The sequence below is a fragment of the Chlorocebus sabaeus genome, chromosome 4 (genome assembly GCF_047675955.1).
Source record: "Chlorocebus sabaeus isolate Y175 chromosome 4, mChlSab1.0.hap1, whole genome shotgun sequence".
Lineage (NCBI taxonomy): Eukaryota > Metazoa > Chordata > Mammalia > Primates > Cercopithecidae > Chlorocebus > Chlorocebus sabaeus.
In genome coordinates this window covers 77,069,596-77,088,499 of record NC_132907.1, presented here as the reverse complement: position 1 = coordinate 77,088,499, position 18,904 = coordinate 77,069,596, and the positions used below count along the sequence as shown (strand labels likewise).

Sequence of the window (18,904 nt, the reverse complement as noted above, 5' to 3'; positions counted from 1 at the left end):
CTTGAACCCAGGAGGTGAAGCTTGCAGTGAGCCAAGATTGCACCACTGCACTCCAGCCTGGGTGACAGAGCGAGACTCTGTCAAAAAAAAAAAAAAAAAAAAAGAGAGAGAGAAAAAGAAAAGAAAAGAAAGAAAGAAAGAAAATGCCAGTGAACTTTGGGACTGAAAGGATAGTGGAGGAATTACAGTCTATGAAAGGGAGAAGGGGATTGGGAATGAGAGCTATTCAAGTAGACAGGACTGTTTTGATCTGCCTCTCATCTTGGGCAAATGTTCCTGATGTAGCACCACGGCTAGGCTGTCCCTTCCATTTCAAGTCCGATGCTTCGTAGTAAACAAATGTTTGCTCAGGTTTCCCAGCTATCCTTTTACAGTACATGAAGAGGAAATTAAATAGGGAAGCAAGGTTAAGTCATTTTCTTCCAGTTACTCAGTGTGCAGTAACAGGGAATGCAATTCAAAATCCCTACTTTTAATAGTTGACATTCCTCTTGAAACTATTGCCTCAATTTGTGTTAGAGTGCAGAATGGTGGTTAATGAAGGACCCAGCATGCACTGTGCATTGCAGGCCCTTGTTAAAATTTCTCCATTAAATTTTGTGCCTCCAAGCCTTTTTGCCTTGCTGAAGATACCCTAAACCACAGCAAGAGGCAGCTTCCTTCTGCAGCATGCGCTCTTAGGAAAAAAAAAAAAAAATCAGGCATTTTCCAACTGGGTAGCATCTTTATGCTCATTTAAACCTGGGTTTCTCAACTTTGCCATTACTGACATTTTGGCCCAGAATGTCTGTCATGGGGTTGTCCTGTGTGCATTGTAGGATGTTTAGCAGCATCCCTGGCTTCTACCCACTAGATACCAGTAGCACTTTTTCCTCCTCACCCTTTCACCTACCATAGTGACAACCAAAAATACCTCCAGATATTGCCAATTGTCCTCTGGATAGCAAAATAGCCTCTGATTGGGAACCACTGATTTAAACAAAGGAAGTCTTTGCACTTGGCTGTGTGAAAGGTGAGGTTGTAATAATGGGGTAGGGTTGGGGGCAGGAAGGAAGAACGACAAATATATAGATTCCAATATTTTCTTTTGGTTAAAAAACTATAAATATATTTAAGGGATAAAAAAAGCTGTACACTTTCATCTGTAGTACTGTCTGGCCTTTTGCTTGCAATTTGCAGATAAGATGTTGTAAACAAATGGCAGGAAGTTGTTCCTCCACCAAAAACTTACCAGTAGAGCTGAATTTACTTTCAAATTCTCTAAATGGGTTTCTGAGGGTTTGGATTAATGCAGTGGCCTTGAACAGGAGCTATCCAGAAAGATGTCAAGCAAAGGTGGCTAGAGTCACACTCGGTGACATCACTGTCACCATGCTTCTGATTCATTCTTGTTCTACATCCTTTATTTGAGATTTTAATCCTCTTTTTACTATTTAAGAGGAAAGGATGGGGAACTGAGAAAGATGCTAGGCCTTGGTGGGTGATGTGGGAGGTGGGGAGAGGGAAGATAAGAGGTTTTGAGGCTTGGTGAGGTCTGTGTAATAATCTATTGTAGATGTCTTAGTTGACACAATAGATATGATTTGAAAAGCTGAACGCACATGGAAATTTTTGTAAACTGACTAGTAATTTAAGTGACAATGAGTGCATTATATTGCAAGCAATGACAAATCTTTTAGAAAAAAATTAGTAATCACAGAATAATTTATCTTTTGGATAATGATTTTCATAATGCAGGTTATGCTTCCCTGGAGCAAGTTACGCAGGCAATTAAAAATGACAATGGAATTCAGTTTATAACCAATGAAATCCAGCTTTGTTTCTCAAAAAGAAATGCATTCATTCCATTTGGAGAGTAAAGCAGTCTTTTTTTTTCATGAGAGTAATGGTGAAAGCTAATTAAATTTACCATAAATTACACCCTTAACATTTGTTCCCAAGTTCATTAGTCTAAACAGACACATTCACAATAGTTAAACAGTTTTCTAAAATTCAGAACTTTAAAGGTTTATTCATTTGTTCCCCAAGTATGTGTTTAAAAAAATGTTTTAAGGAGCATACACGTTAAAAATGTACGATGTTAGATGAAAAACTAAAATTGACTAAAAAATCACCACATTGGATTTTATATAGTAATGTAGTTACATTGAGAGGTAATATTTTGGCAACCATTTGCTGCAAACCTACAAATCCTGTAAAAGCTTCTAAAGATTAATAGCACTATCAATCAGTTGCATCATTATCTCATTGAAGATGAATTCTCACCCCCCTTTAAAAAAATCAACCTTTTAAGAGAACAACTAAATCTGATGGAAGACAAAATTAAGGAGACCTGTAGTTCTTGTTGGTGTAAGCTTTTGCCTCTGGTTTCTATGGTAACCTGTGATCTGTATTCCAATCACACCTTTGAAAGGTTTGTTTTCTCCATCATGAAAATTTAGCTGGAAGCGCTGAAGGTACTGAACATTAATTTTTATGTGTCTTTTTTTTTTTTGAAAATTGGAAAAAGAGAATGGAGAAGGAAGATAACACCCACAAGCTTATACTGCAAATACAATGAGAAAATCTATTTGCTAATTTTAAGATGATTTACATGCGGGCAAGATCACAAGGATAAAAACCCTGAATGCTAAATGAACAAGTACGCAGCCCCTCTAACAAACTCAGGAAATGTCTTGAGCGTAACATTGCAAATATTCATCTAATTTGATAGGGTAAAAACCTAGAGACTTTCTCATAAAGGTTGAAAGAAAATGTAGCTCACTGGTTTTCAGCCTGGAGTGATTTTGCCTCCCAGGAGACATTCGGCAATATCTGGAGACATTTTTGGGTGTCCCAGCTGGTGCTGGTGCTGGTGGTGTGTGTGGAGGGTGATACTGGCTGCTGGCAGAGGCCAGCAATGAATGCCAAACATCCTACAGTGCATAGGACAGCCTCCCACAACAAAGACATATCTGTCTCCAAAAGGAGGTGGGAAAACCTGCATCCTCCATTTAGCCTTTATAGATGGTGTACTGGTGTGAGGGAAATAAATATTCAAAAGAATACAATGTTTTGGAGGCAAGCTCATTTGTAATTTGCTTCCCTGGTATTTTACTACACTAACTTTTATTTCACTTTAAATGGCAGAAAGAGAAAAAGAAAAAAACAAACAGTTCCCGCTTTTTTCTTACCTTTGGTTTAAATTTGAACATTTCCAGCTGGTTTGGTTCAAATTTGAACATTTTCATCTAATTTGGTGCTGCCTCCTATGACCTGTAAATGTGTACAGTAGGGTCCTCAAGTGTTTCCATTGCAAAATAGCTAGTCCCATTGAGTAGACATGGTCACTTTGCTTAATTTAAATATGTAAGTTAAAGTTATGATAAGTTAATTTTCCTGTTAAGTGAAAATGCACTTACCTTTCCCCGGCTGAATACAGATGTACTTGCCTTTGACGTCTGCCTCCCTAAGTATGGCTACAGTTTGTCACTCCCGTTATGGAGGGCGACCCTGTCCCTGAATTCGCGCCCAGGTCATGAGGGCAGAACCATTTTGAGGACAACCTGCAACTCAATCGATTTTTTCTTGGCTGGGACGCAAGGCGAGCATGAAAGCGATCCAAACACAGCCAGAGGGCGCCAAAATGCCGCAAATAAAAGTTCCAACGGCGTCAACTGGCTTTTGCGGGAAGGTAAAATTGGCTTTTGTCTAATCAAAGAGCTACCGTTGTCAACGATGTCACATTACGTTATTTTTGTATGTCCTCTTGCCAACAGGTAAGCAAAGTGAACGCCATCTCCCAACCCCGGTGGCTACTCTGTGTCCCGGTGCTAAGCCAAGTGTCCACCCCGCAGGGCACCCGGACACGCCGTGGTTGGCCCCAGCTTTGACTGGAGCGCTCGCTAGCAGCAGCGTGCGGCTGCCTCCGCCAACCCCGTCTTCTCAATATTGGTGGGCTCCATTAAAGCACAGACATCAAAAACATCGACGGCCCCTTTCCCCTCTTCTCTTCCCTCCTTCCTCTCCCAAGTTCCGAGAGCATCCTCCGAGGGGCGACTTCGCTCGCCCCACCAGCTGGACCTCGGCGACCGCGCTTCCCCCGAAGCTGCAGCCTTCGGGGCTCAGCCCCGCGGGTGCGGGTGCAGGTGCGGAGCCACCCGAGGTGCGCAACTCGTTTGCAGCGGCGCCGCCCAGACGCGCCTGCAGCTGGGGCTCACCCCAACCTCGCTGCCCGCCGAGGTAGCGGAATCGCAGTCGACGTCGGGAGCCGGCTGGACGGGGGTCTGAGAAGGGTAGCTGGTGCCAGGGGGTGTCATTCAAATATCACCTCGAGGCAGCTCCCTCAGTCTGAGCGAGAGCCCGAGCACTTCTTATCCAACCGTTCCAAATAAATGAGGAGAGAGAGAGAGAGACAAGCCCACGGACAGCCCAGGCGGCGCGGCGGGGGAAGGGGGACACGGGAATGGAGGGGAGGAGAGGAGAGGCGGAGGGGGGATCTGAATAGAGGGCAGTTAGAAAACGTTGGCGGGGCACAGGGTTGGAGGGGAACGGAGATGGGGGGAAGGGAGGGACCAGGATGGAGGATAGCAGAGAAATGGGGGTGACTGTGCTGGAGGGGAGGGGAGGTGGGGGCCCAGAGCTGGGGGGAGTCAAGGGGAGGCGGGCGTGTCCGGGCTGGAGGGTAGAGGGGAGGGTCTGCGCCGGAGGGAGGGGAGGGGAGGGGAGGGGAGGGGAGGAGAGGGAGTGCAGGGGGTGGGGAGCACGGAGCTGGAGGGAGTGGAGGGGAGGAGGGCGGGGCGCCGGGCTGGAGGGAGGGGAGAGAGGCGGGCGGGGAGCGCGGGAGGAGGGAGGCTGGGCGGGCGGACGCGCGGGGGGAGGGCACTGGGCAGGAAGGGGAGGGGGAGCGAGCGCGAGAAATGCAGAGGCTGCAGCGGCGGCGGCGGCAGCAGTAGCGGCAGCGGCGACGACGGCGGCGGCAGCGCTCCAACTGGCTCCTCGTTCCGGGCTCTGCCGTCGAGCCGGGAGAGAGCCTCCGCCAGCGGCCAGGCACCAGCCAGACGACGCCAGCGACCCCGGCCTCTCGGCGGCACCGCGCTCACCCAGGGGCTGCACAGGCACCCAGAGCCGGTAAGGAGGCGAGCCCGGTGGCCCCGCGCCGCCGCGGACCCAGGGGCCTCCGTCCCCCATCGAGCCGCGCCCCGCCCCGCAGCCCCCAGGCTCTCCGTTCGTGCAGCGGGCAGCTGGGATGTGGTCCCGGATTGGACGGCAAGGGCCTGGGGTCCCACTGTGGGGGCTCCGTCGCACTTTGGGGATCCCGGGTGATGGGAGGCCCAGAAGTGGGAGGCTTCGGCCGCTCGCAGGGTGGAGGGGTGAGGGGGGCGGCGAGGCTGGTAACCGGAGCTGGGGGGGAGGGGGCTGTCGGGGAGAGAAGCTGCGGGTGACGGGAGGAATTGCCGATTGCGAAACCCCCTAAGTGCGTTGAGTCCTGGGGAGGTCGTTCTGTGGGCTGAAGGGAGCGCTTCCGTCATCGGAGCCCTTACCAGCCTGGGAGAAAGCGCTCGGGGCGAGGGGCGCAGCAGCCAAAGATGAGGGTGGGGGTGGGGTGGGGCGGGAGTCCGGGGAGAAAGAAGACGGGAATCTGGCCCGATCTGAAGGAAGGGGGTGGCTTTTTGCTTTGGCAAACGGGTTTTCTCGACCCGTGGGACTCCTGGATCTTGATTCTGGGGCCAAGGAATACGAGGTTCACACGGCGACGTGCACTCAGAAGCACCTCCCGAGCAGATCGGAGCCCCAGCCTCGTCCGTGGCGGAATTGCCTTCCCACGAACCTGTGGGCTGCCTCGGAGCGGTTTGTTTTTTCGAGCCTTCGGTTCCAAGAATGCGCCGGGCGCCTCCGCCCTGGGCCCCGGCCCGGGGGGTGTGGGCTTGAACCTGACAGCGCGCGGCCCTAACGGGGCTCAGCCCCGCTGGGAGCTCAGGGTTGGGGTTGAGCAGTTTTTGCCCAAAGCGCTAAAGCTGAAACCCGGTGCCCGGTTCCTGCTTCCCCCGCCCTCGTCCCCCCTCCATTTCCAGAAAAATAAAAATTGCGGAATACTGGATCTGATCGCACGCACAATGCGCGGCTGCAAACCGCATTCTTTTCATGAATATTCATCGAACGCTTGGCCAGGCTCCTTATCTGCTTCCCCAGAGACATTTCCGCCTTGAAACGAGCTTGGTGGACAGCCCTTGCTCGTGTAATTCTCACTCTGCTGAAATTAGCACAGCGCACATGGGTGCATTTTTTAGTACCTTGTACCGGGTTGACACACCTCTGTCTCCCCCGCGGCCACTCGCACTGTGGGGCGGGCTAAAACCCAACGCTAGCATCGAAATGGTCTTCTGCTATAGGGGTGTGGACCGACTCCCCCCCACACCTCCCGGGATTACAGCCCGGGCGAACAGACCCCCAGTACTGCAGGCAAAATGAATGAATCGGGACTGTAATTACCTATTCCTTTGTCTTGGCCTCGCGCATGCGCCGGAGAGCAGGGTGTGGAGGGCCCGGCAGCCCCATCCCATCTCCATCATCCAGCCACCCACTCCCCTCCCGAGCCGAGGAACAAAGGCGTTTGCCCTAAATGTTGCGGGAAACCCTTGGACAGCAATGACAGTTTTTCCCGCCTGTGTGTGTGTGTTTATTCTTTTCCAGGCTGTCTCTCATCTTTTGCTTTCTTACTGATTTCAGTTGACCAAAATTAAGATCTGCCGTGATGATGATGAGGGCAAATTGTAGATTAAATATTTCGTACCCGCACACTGCTATTTTCCTTGCTAGTACGGTTCATCGTTCTTTTTCCTGTAACATATCTTACTGCACTGAGGGTGGCTTTCTTAGTTTGCATCAATTAATCGTTTGACAGATCTTTTTTGGTCATTTGATTAAGGGACGGCGGCCTCAAAACTGTCCGTGGGCGTTGCCTCTAGTGGCACCACTTGGGGAAAATTAAGACATCTTGGCGTTTATTCGAACAAGATGGCCTACAAAAACCGAAGAGAAGAAAATGATTACCTTCTCAGGATCCTAACCCTTTCTGTTTTCTCTGGACTCCGACCTCATTGTTTCATTAAGGATTCCAAAAGGCGAATGGCGTCCAGATGGAAATCTACTGGTGGGGGGAGAAAGAAGGCAGTGGTTGGGGTGAAGCTGGTTGGTTAGGTTCGCAATGATTCCTTTTTCCCGTTACCTAACAGAAGCCATGATATACCTTTGGCTGATTTTCTTTCAGGTGATCTATTTTCCAGGTTATGGCCATTTAGATTTCTTTTCAGGCTAGTTTGTTTTTACCACCCAAAAAGGGACTTATTGTGTATATCAAATAGGAGCCAAATATGATATTTTTTGCAGTGGTAGGTTATGTTTAGCAGGGTTTTATGCTTAAGTATTGTCAGTACATCCTGGTGGAATAACACGTGGGAGCAATGGAAATCATCTCTTTTGTCCTTTTTGATGAGAATTTGATATTGACCACATTCAATCTATCAGGGTGGCTGTCTAGCTGTCTTCTATGTGGCATGTACATAGAAGGACTGTACTCCTTAGTATTTAGTAGTTCATTATGATTTGGAGAGCTATGTGTACAGGTTTCTTTCTTTTTTCTTTTCCTTTAGGTTGTGTTTTTGGCGAGGGGTATGTTGGAATATAGAACAAATTCAATAGCAAATGTATACCAGCATGTCCCGAATTCAGTAAATCTTAGGTTTTTGAGTCAGATAATATTTAAATCGAATTTTAAAAATTGTTACCAAAAATTTCTATCAGTTCGCTTATTCTTTTAGCCAGTTAGCTTTTTTGCCAAGCTTTAGCAGGTAGAGAAATATTGAGCCTTTTGATAAAATGCACCAACAATGACAGTGGCATTTCCGTTCTTTAACTGGTACTCAGTCTGCCATTGTGACGTGTAGAAGAGAACCTTATCTCCCCACATCACCCTAGTTTAAAGGTCCAATGGGAGAGCCCTAAGCATTTAGGCTGTCTATCCTTGGAAGCCTCTTCATAATCCTGACTTTACCAGGATCCATAATCCTCCTGGATCTCACAGTGCAAGAGGCGATGCGTTCTGTCTCTTTATTTTTTAATTTCACAATTAAGAACAATTTGAAGCCATTTTCATTCCATGGTCAAGATAAGCGGAGTATGACATCAGAGAGAAACTTTCATTTGGGGGAGATTTGATCACTCTAAAATGATGTCTGTGTTATTCACGGTAGTTTTGCAAAAATTGCAAAATCCATATCCATTTTTAAAAACAAGGTGTGATGTATATACAAATGCACACATATACATATGTGTGTATACACACTATACAATCTTATGAATAACTTGAAATCATACTGGTTGGTATAGAATATTATAGTCCTTTGATATTGGTCTTTGGAACATAATCAATTTCTGTCTTTCTAAATGTGTTTGAAAGGGAAAGCCTAGCAAGTCTATTAATAAGCTGGCTTCCCATTTATCCCAGTGTACCTGGAACATTAAACTAAGACGTTCATCTACAGGCATAAAAACTTACATCAAGCACTACTGAACTTTACAAGCTGGAATAAACAATGCCTACTAAATAAAAGATTTATAAAATTGTTCTGTCTTATTTTTGTGATCTCTTGTAAATGTTTTTTTCAAAAATATCCAAAGAAGACCTGTGAGCTATTATTTGTCAAAAGCAATTGCCCTTGGTATCTGATTCTGTTGAAAGAAATGCTTTGATTTATCCAGGCCTTTATCTTAATATAGTTTGTACCTACTCATTTCACATCTTCTTTCTCTTCTTAATGATGGTCTTAGCTGGTACCCTGGAAACCAGGTAACTGCTGGGGAAAAACGCTGAGTAGGTATATAGACAACTTGAATATTCTCTGAGAATGGGTATGGAATCTTTATTGTTATATATCAAATTTTCTCTAATTATATCTAATCCTTTAGATTTATTGTATCTCTTAAGACTTTAGATAAGCCAGTGAACATAAGCTTTTCTCTTTGGCTTAATTATAGTGGACAAATATTAGGAAGTAACTGTGAGGTTGCAAATAGAATATTTTGAAAGATAAAGTACTCTATGTGTTTTGGGGTAACGTTTTTGGGGTGGTTTCTCAGGAAATCGTGTAGACACTGGATTTGAAGAATCTAATCATTCCTATTTTGCGGTTATAGTAAGAACTACATATGATGTCTAAAAATGATTAAGTGTGGAATGGCTGGCTCTTAAGGGCTCCTCAACCTCTCAGTCTCAATTAGTTAGTGATATCAATTACACTGAAAGTGTTTTCAACAACTGAAAGTGTCAATCAACACTTTCAGTGTAATTGACATCACTAGCTAATTTCAGTATATTCAGCTGTATTTTTGTTCCAGCTTGATTAATGAAGCCCGGGGGACCCCAGGAATATTAAGTTAGAAGTGTAGGATGTCTCAATCCTAAAGGGGACCAAATGTCATGGTTCCTATTTTGTGTCCTTGTGTTTGTAGATATTTGAAATTCTGTATTGTATGGGAATTAGCCTGAAAGTGTATTTCATGATATCAGGATGGCCACCTTCCTTGAATTCCCCAGGTCTGCTTATACTTTTGTAACTTAAGAGGTGGCATTTAAGTTCTCTTGAGAAAATACAAGGGTAGTCTTGAAACCACAGCAGTGCCCAGCCTGCCAAAGGAAGGCTTTTGTGAAATGCCTTTCCAGCCACAGCCTTTGAGACAGACGTCTAGGTAAGTGTCACATGAGAGCAAATGTCTGGTAAATGTTCTCAAGAGTAAAAATCAACCATACAGAGTCCATTTCTCACCAGAATATAGTTCAATTGTAATTTTGAGGAGCCACAAGCCTAAGAAGGAAGCAGTGTGATTAAAACAGCATTCTTCTTTTCCCTCTAGAAGTCAGAAATGGGATGAAATGGGAGGCAGAGAGAATGAAATAGTGTGTTTTTCTTCTGCACTCTAAGGATTTAAATAGCATAAAAAATTATTTCTTAATGTTTTACAGACTTTCCACACTCAGTACATTTTTGAACAAAAACAGGGAAAGCTGAGATTTTTTGACTCAACAAGGCCATCAGTGCTGAGAGGTGGTGATTGAGCAGGCTTGGAAGTCTAGGAATACATTCCTGAAAGCTTTAGAGATTTAGAAATAGAAACCATCTGCAAGCACCACAGGGGCCCAGGGCATAAGGAAACACTTCAGGATAATATAGGAAAATGGTGTGCAGTGGAGAAAGCAAAGCATTTACACAATATTTTCCCCTTATCACTTAAGCATTTTATGAGCTCTTTTTTTTCATTTTCTTTCTTTCTTTCTTTCTTTCTTTCTTTCTTTCTTTCTTTTTTTTTGCTGGTTCATTTTGAAGGAAGCAGGACTGGACTTCATTGGTTTGTGTTTTGAACTTCTGTTTGAAGTAGATATTTCAGCAATTTGTACGTTGTGTAGGGAGCATGAGATTTAGAAAGCATGATTTGGAGGGTTAGGCGTGGTGGGGATGGACTTTGGAGCCACAGCACCAGGTTCAACTCTTCTCTTAGCCATTTACTGGTTGTACGATCTTTGGTAAATTTCTTACCTTCTCTGTGCCTCAATTTTATTTAGAAACTGGGGATTGTGATGCATGGTTACTGTAAGGATTAAACGAAATTGTCATGCACTTAGGACATACCTCCTTATATTCAGTGCATCTTAAGAGACCATTATTGCAAGACAGGCTAATGGTGGTGCCTTGCTCAGTAGGTAGAATATAGAAGTCTGTGGTTTAGGAAAGTCCTCCAGGTATGGTTAGGAATACCCTAAATAACGTCAGCAGTTCATGTGGACTAAGTTTCAAAAGTCCGCAGTGGGTAGGTTAATACAACCCAGCCTCCATACTGAATTTGTATTTTTTTTAATGGAAGGAAAAAATGAAAGTCCTTGGAACTTCAGAGACAGGATTACTGCTTTGATATGTTGAGACCTGGACTCACCCTGATTAGCTGTATGACCTTGGGTGTAGATATAATTCATTTAGATTCCTGAAAATCCTTAGCTTTGTTGTGTCTTGAATCAGATGTATCATTAGCATTTGAAAGAAGTCTAAGTCATTAGTACTGAGGTTGATAAGCTAACTCAGGTATTTTACATTCCATGTTAGTCCCCCTACCTCCACCCCGCCCTTGCCAAACAGGGATCACATGCCCACCACCTCCATACCTGGAGTAAAACTGAAGGTTGTATTATGTAGGAATGTAAAGATGTTGTGATCTACTGACAAATCTTTGGAAGGAATTATCCCCATGGGGACCTTAGTAATCAGGAACTCTGAACAACAAAACAAAAAAAAATTCTTTGGAATTTCAGATATTTGGGGTGGATCAATTCTGGAACTGGTCTTAACATTTCAGACATTTACTTCAGGGATATGCCCAAGGGATTTGCTTTTGTCCTTCTGGACACTTTTTGCTGTTGAGCAAAGGTGACTTCACTCTTATTTTGGGTAAATTGTTGTTTAACAGCTTCTTTAAACAGGTTTTTGAATCATGGGTTCTGGAGGGAAGTCATATATTTTACTTCATCTGTCAGGTGTTCGCTGTAAGGAAGAGGATTTTAGATACAGTGGTTATGTCTTTTAAAAGGTTTCCTAGGATTTCAATCCTTGTCTGATGGAGCTACACTGTACTTCTCCTAAGCCTTGGCCATTTTATCGTAGGTAATATGGACTCTTGAGGGGGAAAAATGGGGGGGGACTCTTGAATAAAATGGGTAACCTTTTCACATATTGATATCTTCAGTATTAATGTAGAGAGAGTGACACTAACTTCTTGAATGAAAAATTACTTATTATGGAAGAGATCCAGTGCGTACTTTTAATATTTCATCAGTATTACATTAAATTGCTTGTAGATTAGAGGTGCTTCTTGTCATGTGAACGGAGGCTAATACCTTAAGTCATTCCTTTCTAGTATGATGATTGTGGTTGTTCTTACTAAGGACTGTAAATGTAGATTTGGTCGATACCTTCACGTTTCTCCTTGCCCATTGCAGATGGAAGTCATAACTCCAAATGTCTTATCTGCAATTCTGCTCTGAGATACGAACCAGGTTCTAGTAGACCCTCTGCCACCGTGTAGTTAATGTTGCCTGATTAGAAATAAACCAAGTCCTACCTAAATTTGTCAATCTGTTTTATTCTGCGTCCACACAGGATTCATTGACAGAAAGCCAGTGGCTGCTTTTAACCACTATCCAAACCTCAGCCCTTTGTAAATACTTTCCTTAGAGCAGAAGGTGTAAAAGCTCATGACTAAACACTCATTTTGGAACTCAAAAGAATCTTAGAGAAGTTAGTGGGTTGCTCAAGGTCCCATGAGCTGCTTATGGGCTGCGTGGAAACCCAGGTTATTTCCCCATAAAGCCTCACTCCTGTTGCCCCTCTCTTCTGAGAGAGAAGTGGAGAATGTCTAATTGTGTCACTCTTACTAACCGTCTGCAACATAAACATTTTTTTCTACCTTTTTTTGTGTACCCTAGAACCACTAAAATATATATATATATACACACATATATATGTGTATATATATATCCAGTCTGGATCCTATATCCGTCTGGCCATCTTCCTCAGAGGAGACCTCTTCGGCCTTTTAATACACCACACATGCCTCAGGGGGACGCTGCAGTCACTACCTCCTGCCACTTCATCCACAGGCCATCTTCCCCTCAACTTACCCCTCTCTGCTTCTTACATTATGTGCATGTGGTTTCCTTTATATGCCAAAAAGTATATGGCATGCACTAAAGTAGCTTGCTTCGTAAAACTAAACTTTAGTTTTTTCTAAAATTTAAATTAAAACCTTGTTTTTCTCCCAGAATGCACAGTGGTTGGGGGCTGGGGAGCTGGCGATGGTGGGTATGCGTTTGAAAACACCACCAGCTGGTTTTAGACTTATTGGGGGCTATAGAGCAAGCGGAGCAGTTAGGCATCGCACCCACCCCTGGAATGCTCAGGGCGCTCTTGGCAGATCCAGTGTGCACGTTATGGCAGGGGGTGGATGGAGAGCTTTTATGCCGATTTCTAGCGTTATCTGGCTTATTGGGTTGAGAGCTGCATACAACCGGATGTTTAATCTTTTTTTTTTTTTTTTCTTGAGACGGAGTCTCGCTCTGTCGCCCAGGCTGGAGTGCAGTGGCGCGATCTCGGCTCACTGCAAACTCCGCCTTCCGGGTTCACGCCATTCTCCTGCCTCAGCCTCCCGAGTAGCTGGGTCTACAGGCGCCCACCACTACACCCGGCTAATGTTTTTGTATTTTTAGTAGAGACGGGATTTCACCGTGGTCTCGATCTCTTGACCTCGTGATCCGCCCGCCTCGGCCTCCCAAAGTGCTGGGATTACAAGCGTGAGCCACTGCGCCCAGCCAACGGGATGTTTAATCTTTTTTATTTAAAATTACTATTTATAGTATTTGGGGTGATTTAGAGGATTTAAAAAATCTGTTCGATTCTGAAGTGGTCCTTAAAATATGGAACTTAAGTGCTTAAGTTGCTAAAACACTTTCTAAAGCATACTATTGGGATGTTTGAAACTGATGTTAGTAAATGTGTGCATTTGTATTTGGATAATCTGTGATAAGTTTAGTTTTTGATGAGACATAATTTTAATTTCACATTTAAAGTGATATGTTTAGGTCACTAAGAGGAGCTTTGAATTTACAGTTTCCAGAGAAACTCACAATTAATAGGTAACTTTTGTTTTCATAATGCTTTTAATTATTAGTTATGTAGATTCAGAAATGGATATATTCCTAAAATAAACCCAAATTAAAACTTCTTATTCTTTTTAAAGAAAAGCTGTGGTTCTATTAGAGAAAAACACTTCTTTTTTAAGTTTATGAAGAAAGAGATGTTAGATGAAAACTTTTCCTCGTTGAGCTTTCTAAATTACAAGTTTCCTGAATTGCTTGGCAAAGTGATTTTGAAAAGACCCACTTCATTTTTCCTTTGACAGTCTATTCAAAACACCATTACCACATAGACTAATACAATAACCAAGGTAAATAGTAACAAGACCTAATTGGGGAAACAGTGTATCAAATGGGGGAAAACAGTATCCACTGACAGAGAGAACTAGCTGTTTCTTAAAGAGACAGAGAAGAAAGATTTCCTGGGAGTTGGGTCTTCATAGGGTGCTCTCCTGGCCTTCTCTAGCTTGCCTTGGAAACTGTAGAGGCTGTAGAGTATTTGCTGTCTTTAACCCTTGCGAATGTTCTCAGCTATTTCAGTAGAGGATAACAGTGTCTCTATTTGCCTTAGGTGTAAGATGATTGGAGAAAAGGAAAATGCAGAGAAATCAGATTGACTTTAGATGGACAGGCACAGAGTTCTGAAGTGACTTCCCACTCCTTAATTCTGCAGTGCACCCAGAAGTGAGTGAGGTTAGGTGACCATCTGGGTATTTACTATAACTATTGTTACTATGATTAGATAAGGTGTCCTGGAATGTTCTCTGAATAACTCATTTTTCTTTTTTTTTCTCTTTTTTCCTCTCGCTCTGTCATCTAGGCTGGAGTGCAGTAGCGCAGTCTTGGCTCACTGCAACCTCTGCCTCCTGGGTTCAAGCGATTCTCCTGCCTTAGCCTCCCGAGTAGCTGGGATTACAGGCACTCACCACCATGCCCGGCTAATTTTTTTGTATTTTTAGTAGAGACGGGGTTTTCCCATGTTGGTCAGGTTGATCTCGAACCCCTGTCTTCGTGATCCGCCTGCCTTGGCCTCCCAAAGTGCCAGGATTACAGGCGTGAGCCACTGCGCCCGTCCTTTTTTCTTTTTTTTTAGACAGAGTCTCACTCTATTGCCCAGGCTGGAGTGCAGTGGCGCAGTTTCTGCTCACCACAACCTCTGCCTCCCGGGTTCAAGCGATTCTCGTGCCTCAGCCTCCCTAGTAGCTAGGACTACAGGTGCGCGCCACCAAGCCCGGCTAATGTGTGTGTGTGTGTGTGTGTGTGTGTGTGTGTGTATAATATTTGAGAATCTCACTGTGTCGCCCAGGCTGGAGTGCAGTGGCACGATCTCAGCTCACTGCAGCCTCCGCCTCGCAGGTTCAAGCAATTCTCTTGTTTCAGCCTTCAAAGTAGTCTACATGCGTTGCCACCACGCCCGGCTAATTTTTTTGTATTTTTAGTAGAGACAGGGTTTCACTGTATTGGCCAGGCTGATCAGAAACTCCTAACCTCAAGTGATCTGCTCGCTTTGGCCTCCCAGAGTGCTGGGATTACAGACGTGAGCCACCCTGCCCGGCCCCCAATAACTCATTTGTCTAAGGAAGAAAGAATCTCAATTAACAATTGGTGATGACGCTGCCTCCCAAGGCTTCTCATAATCACCCAACCTCAGGTAAACACGGTGAATGCCACCCTATTGACAGGAGGTTTATTGTGGCACTGCGTTTTCCTCAGTAGCCCTGGTGATCTGTTGTTGAGAACCCAAGCTCAGATTTCCCAGGGCTCACTCAACTGGACTTTAGAAATCTGGTTCCAGAATTTTCAAATGTTTGGTTTTCAGACAAATAGTAACACGTGTTTGCACCAGTGTTATCCAGAAGGTTGTTAAGACAAGATTGATAATGCTTCCCAGGTATGTGTTTTCTTTTTCTGAGTCACAGCTGCATGTTACTAGTTTCTCATCTGACCTGGTGATTGACTGATGGAAGGTCTCATTGAAGGTTTGGTGATCCTTTCATTGGTAGAATAGACAAAAACTGAACATAACTGGCTCATTCCATTCACCTCTACTTTTCTATTGTAACTGGATTTATTTCTGCCATCCAGACAGAGAACTTGGGCTTTGATTTCATCTGTACCAAAGTTTTCTGGGTGGGCACGTACAGGGGGTCATCATAAGAGAACTCAACTGACCACAATGCAGAGAGAGGTAACTATCCAATGGAATGGTAACGTGGTTCCACTAAGGTAAGAACTGTAGTATTAAATGAAATGAATTCTTTTTTTGTTTGTTTGTTTGTTTTGAGACAGAGTCTCTCTCAGTTGCCCAGGCTGGAGTGCAGTGGTGCAATCTTGGCTCACTGCAAGCTCCGCCTCCTGGGTTCATGCCTTTCTGCCTCAGCCTCCCGAGTAGCTGGGACTACAGGCACCCGCCACCATGCCCGGCTAATTTTTTTTGTATTTTTAGTAGAGCTGGGGTTTCACCATGTTGGCCAGGATGGTCTCAATCTCTTGACCTCATGATCCGCCCGTCTCGGCCTCCCAAAGTGCTGGGATTACAGGCGTGAGCCACCGTACCTGGCCTAAATGAAATGAATTCTTAATGGGAAGGAAGTTCTGTGAATATTCCTGAGTTGTTATGTTTAACTTAACTAACTCTTAAATGCAGGGAATTTAACTAAAAAGTGAATTTAACAAAGAAGTGAATTTTAAAAGCCAACAAGTTTCATATCTCTCCACCTCACCCCAGACCTGTGTTAATTAGCCCTTCTTGCTTAAATCAAATCATCGTGATGAACTTTAATGCTGTGATTAGCAATGTATTCTTTGACCATATTCTTGTTTCCAGCAACAAATAACTGCCATGTTAAGGGGAGAAGGAAGCGATGGATAGAGGGACCAGTTGGCAGATTGTAACACATGTACACACACTATTCCTTTAACTTGCTTTCTTTAGACCCGTAGTTCCTACCTGTGAATCTCATTTCTGTATTGATCCCCATTGGCTAAGCATACGACTAAAGGGGGATTCTGTGTCATTTCTTCAGTAAGCTAACCAGGAATCTCCGAAAAAGGGCAGAGAAGTCCAGAATGATGTAATGCGGCAAAAAATGTTACTGCTGTTTCTAAGGGGGGTGGAGGAAACCCAAGCCAGTTTTGAGTTGAGTGTGCTTCCTGTTGGAAGGGGGTGAGAATTCAGAGATGTATACCTATTAAAAAAACAAAAAACAAACAAAAAAAAAAACTCAGGGTATCACAAAGCGTGGCAAATGAGCAAGCCCTGACCTGTTAGCAGTTGTTTGCATAGTTTACCAGGTAGAGAAAGCATCCAACAGATAGAACCAAATGTTTGAGGATGCTAACATGCACTGTGGTTAGTGTGAGGTTTAATTGGCTGGGGACACATTTCCATTTCAATCTGGTTCTGATAACACATTTAACTGCCTCACTAGCTAATTACACAGTTCCAGGCTTGAGAGAGGAAAAGGCACCTGTGAGCAGTGGTGTGTCTTGTTAAATAAGGTTTGAAAGCCCTTCCGAGAAGGAAGAAATGGCTGTATTTGGGGACGTTTGAGCATAGTAATTGTGCAGCCTTGCTCCTGGCTGAGGGTAGGGGAAAGAAAGCCCTTCCTTTCTGCTCCAAGAAGTGTTCAGATTCCCCTTATGTGGGCAGAATTTTTGGTAAGTACAATACAGGAAGCAAAACCGCATTGCTCTAGGTCAGCAGTCAGTGACCTCTTGTTTCTGAGCCCCTCTGTTGCCTCCTCATTGTGTGTTCAGGGGACGAAAGCACAGAGCAGGAGAAGAGGAAGGGAAGACTGGGAGAGGCTGGGAGGATGTACCTGCATTAACACAAGTTGGGGAGGCACCAATGCTCTGCTCCTGTCTCTACTCAGGCGGCCATAACAAAATAACAGATGGGATAACTTAACCAAAATACATTTTTTCATAGTTCTGGAGGCTGGAAGTCCAAGATCAACGTGTTGGTAGGCTTGGTTTTTTTTGTTTTTTTTTTTTTTTTTTGACGGAGTCTTGTTCTGTCACCCAGGCTGGAGTGCAGTGGCACTATCCTGGCTCACTGCAACCTCTGCCTCCCGGGTTCAAGCAGTTCTCTGCTCAACCTCCCAAGTGGCTGGGATTACAGGTGTGTGCCACCACGTTTGGCTAATTGTTTTGTATTTTTAGTAGAGATGGGATTTCACCATCTTGGCCAGGCTGGTCTTAAACTCCAAAGTGCTGGGATTACAGGCGTGAGGCAGCACACCTGGCCCAGACTTGAGTTTTCTAAATCAGAATGGAATGATCCTGGGGAAGCTTATTTTAAAATCTCCTCCCCATAGTGGCAATGGTAGAGAGCCCTTTTTGTTCTAGACAAAAGAGTTGATCAGATGCCTAGACCACTTGAAAATCCTGTTCCAGCATCTGTGCTTTCTGTTAAGGATTCATCAGACAGACTCTTAACGGTGGAACAGATTTTACTGGATAGAGACTTGGGGTTGAAGACAGAAGGCAGAGGCTTGAATAGAAGCAAGTAGAGGAAGAGTGGTGGGGGTTTTGACAGAAAGTTTATGAATCAGTGGGACACTGAGGAAAGGGAAGTGTGTGTCAGGAATCATGGAAATCCTCCATGACTATAGAAACCAAGGCTAATGAATTTTGGGGCCTTTCCACGCAATAAAACAAGTAGTGATACTTACAGGGATTCTTTGGAGGGGCATTCTCAACAAGTGTGGATGTGGGTATGTCTATACTTAGCCCTTTTGAGAGGGTCTTTTTTATTTTTATTTTATTTTATTTTATTATTTTATTATTTGAGATGGGCTTGCTCTGTGACGCAGGCTGCAGTGCAGTGGTGCGATCTCAGCTGACTGCAGCCTCTGCCTCCCGAGTTCAAGCGATTCTCCTGCTTCAGCCTCCCGAGGAGCTGGGATTACAGGTGTGCGCCACCATGCCCGGCTAATTTTTGTCTTTTGTTTTAGGAGAGATGGGGTTTCATCATGTTGGCCAGGCTGGTCTCCAACTCCTGACCTTAAGTGATCCACCCGCCTTGGCCTCCCAAAGTGCTGGGATTACAGGCCACTGTGCCTAGCCAGAGAGGGTCTTTTTAAAACAGTTGACGACTTTTAGGCGTACCCTGTCAATTAATTCAGTGATTGCTTTCCTGGCTCAAATTTAAGGTCACATCATGTTAACTATGGCAATACAAATACT

At 44.4% G+C, this 18,904-nt stretch overlaps 1 protein-coding gene across 1 annotated transcript in view; it reads left to right on the top strand.

Moving 5' to 3' along the window:
• Positions 1 to 5,006: 5,006 nt before the first annotated feature.
• Positions 5,007 to 18,904, top strand: part of BASP1 (brain abundant membrane attached signal protein 1) — a 59,721-nt gene continuing 45,823 nt past the window's right edge. The window contains exon 1 of the mRNA XM_007961254.3: positions 5,007 to 5,109. The gene's annotated coding sequence lies outside the window, so the exon portion shown is untranslated. The remainder of the gene's footprint in view (positions 5,110 to 18,904) is intronic.